At 53.9% G+C, this 2,677-nt stretch overlaps 1 non-coding gene across 1 annotated transcript; it reads right to left on the reverse strand.

Annotated features, from left to right (window-relative positions):
• Nucleotides 1-211: 211 nt before the first annotated feature.
• On the reverse strand, nt 212-293 carry TRNAS-AGA (transfer RNA serine (anticodon AGA)). Its single transcript has one exon. It is a non-coding gene; the product is annotated as a tRNA-Ser (tRNA).
• Between the last annotated feature and the right edge of the window lie 2,384 nt (nt 294-2,677).

The raw sequence follows: 2,677 nt of genomic DNA on the forward strand, positions 1-2,677 counted from the left end.
TAAATAGAAGGAAAAATTGTTCCGTCAATGTAACTATTACAGGGATGGGAAAACCCCTCCAGTCAGCGTAGTGACTGTCTACCCAAGGTGCTAGAGAAGTGTCACGGCAACATTTTAAGTGTAGACAGCCAAAGAGACCAGCTCTGGCTCCAGTTCACACTGTGGATGCTCAGGCACTAAGACTACAGTAATAATAACAGCCCAGAGCTTCCGTAGTTGGCAGGATTTGAACCTGCGCGGGGCGACCCCGATGGATTTCTAGTCCATCGCCTTAACCACTCGGCCACAACTACTGGATGTACAGCTGCTCCACTACACTATGATTCAGTTCTCACAGAATTGTCACTTCAGATTGTTTGCTCAGACCAGCTCCCCCAGCACACTCACGGCTGGGCATTAGTGTAAGTGTGTCCATGGCTGAACAGCGAGAATTCCTGCCCATTTCCCTTCCGGCTGCAGCACGATGGCAGTGTGTTTGTGTTAACGACATTGCTGTAGATCAGTGTTCATTCCCCACGTTGACAAGCAGACAGTCCCTTTCCGATTCAAATCGCCAGCACATCATTCCAATAGCAGGGGTCGGGTTTTCTCTGGGGCATGGAAACTTTTCAGGGGGTTGGTGCGTGAACTCAGCCTTGCATTCCATCCTTGATTTTGCATGGACTAACAACAGCAGCATAAAGAAAGAGCCGAGCCAATGTCTCCCCGACAGGGACGTAAGTAGCCACGTCCCTCTGTCTGACCATTGCCATTGCAGGAGAGAAGGGTTCACTGGAATTGAGTGCCCTGGCTCAGACAAGAGACACAGGGAGGTGTTGCTGTTCATGGATCTGTGCAAAGGAAATTGTGTCTCTGTGTGAAATTGAGGAGGGAAATGAAACATCCACATGGTGGCCCAATGCCCTACGGAATGTGGGTGAAGGGCTCGGGCTGAGAAATGATTTAACAGGGGATTGTTTCAATTTATTGCCCTGATTAAAAACTATGGCTAAAAGGCGGCAATTGCTGTTAGTACTGGTACCTGTGTAGGACACTCTGGTGGGTGTCAAGTCCATGGCCTTAACCAGGCGTAGTCGATTCTTTTTATCAAGATCCAAATTTCTTGGTCAAGGTACAGTCAAGGTCTAGACTCCAGAGAAAACAATACACTGAGGTAATAAGAAGTATGTAAAAAGATTTTGCAGTCACGGTGGGCATAGCTATGATCTGTCGTGTTTTACTCTTTATATCTGGGGCCACCGCCTTTCCCTTTAGCCTTGCGGTTGACCAAGGGTAAAACTAAACATCTCTTCAGATACCAGGGAGTGTTTGTGTTCATTCCTGTGAGCTACACAGGGGTTTGATGTTGCTGCTTTCAACCCTCCGGCTCTGGCGGGATAAAGAACAATTCAGGCTGTCACTGAACTGAAGGCGGGAGATCATTTTTTGACCGGGAGAGGGACTCCTCCTCTTAAAGGTGTTTATCTGGCTGGCAGCCCTGGTTCCCAGGTCTCTCCTGAGGGAAGAATGTTTCTATGCAAAACACCAAAACTTCTCAGGGAGAGGAGGGAAAGATGATGGCCACACGATGGGGCCAGCATGAACCACAACGTGGTGCTTTCACGTGGGACGACTCTGAACATTGACTGATCTCCACTCCCTTGGATTTGAAGAGATGTTTACTTTTGGACTTGGGAAACTACAAGGCTGAAGCAATTATATCAGGGGTCTGAAACTCCCAGCCTCCGGGACATTTGTGGCCCGCAAACCTCCCAAATGTGGCCTGCAGGGCTTTAGCAGTTTTGGCGCCAGGTCTCTCCCTTGGCCCCACCTGCTGCCCCCAGACGCTCCTCCCACCCCCCGACTCCAGGGGCCCTGGCAGCGCAGTGGAGCTGAGCGGCGTCTTCCTGCTCGCTCCAGTGGCTGCCGGCCCCTCCCTGTGGCCCCGGGGGGGGGGCTGTGCCTGTGCTTGCTGCCTCTCCCTGAATGCCCCTGTGGTCAATGGGGCACTGTGGGGGTGGTGCCTACAGCCAACAGGGTGCGGAGTCTCCCCCCCGACCTTGGAGCCCCAGGTAAGCACCGCACCTCCAACCCCCTCCCAGAGTCTGCATCCCCACCCCACATACCCCCCTCGCAAACCCAACTCTCTCCCAGAGCCTGCATCACATCTCCCAGCCTCCAAACTCCCTCCCAGAACCTGAACCCCCTTCCCACACACCCCCTCCCGACCCCAAACACCCTCCAGGAGCCTGCACCCCCCACCCCCTCCTCCTGCACCCCCACCCCCTGCCCCAGTCCAGAGCCTCCACCCAGGACCCGAACTGCATCCCAGAGCCTGCACCCAAGACCCCCTCCCCCATCCAAACTCCCTCCCAGAGCCCAACCTCTCACCCCGTCTGCACCCAAAGTCCCTTCCAGAGCCTGCACCCCAATCCCCTTCCCCAGACCTCTTCTCCCACCCAAACTGCCTACCAGAGCCTTAGGAAGGTGGGGGGCAGAGTTTTTGGGGGGTGGAGTTTTGGGGAGCGGGTTCTGGGCGGCATGAGTGACATTATTCGCCCACTGGGAGAATTTGAGGATTGACACTGGCCCTAAGGTAAAGTGAGTTTGAGACCCTGCTTTAAGGGATTGGAGCAATGCTGGGGAGATGGAAGGGCACAGAGCTGGGGAGCAGTGTGTGCTCCAGGGAAAGTTGTTG

This window comes from Natator depressus, chromosome 16, assembly GCF_965152275.1.
Source record: "Natator depressus isolate rNatDep1 chromosome 16, rNatDep2.hap1, whole genome shotgun sequence".
NCBI classification, from domain to species: domain Eukaryota; kingdom Metazoa; phylum Chordata; order Testudines; family Cheloniidae; genus Natator; species Natator depressus.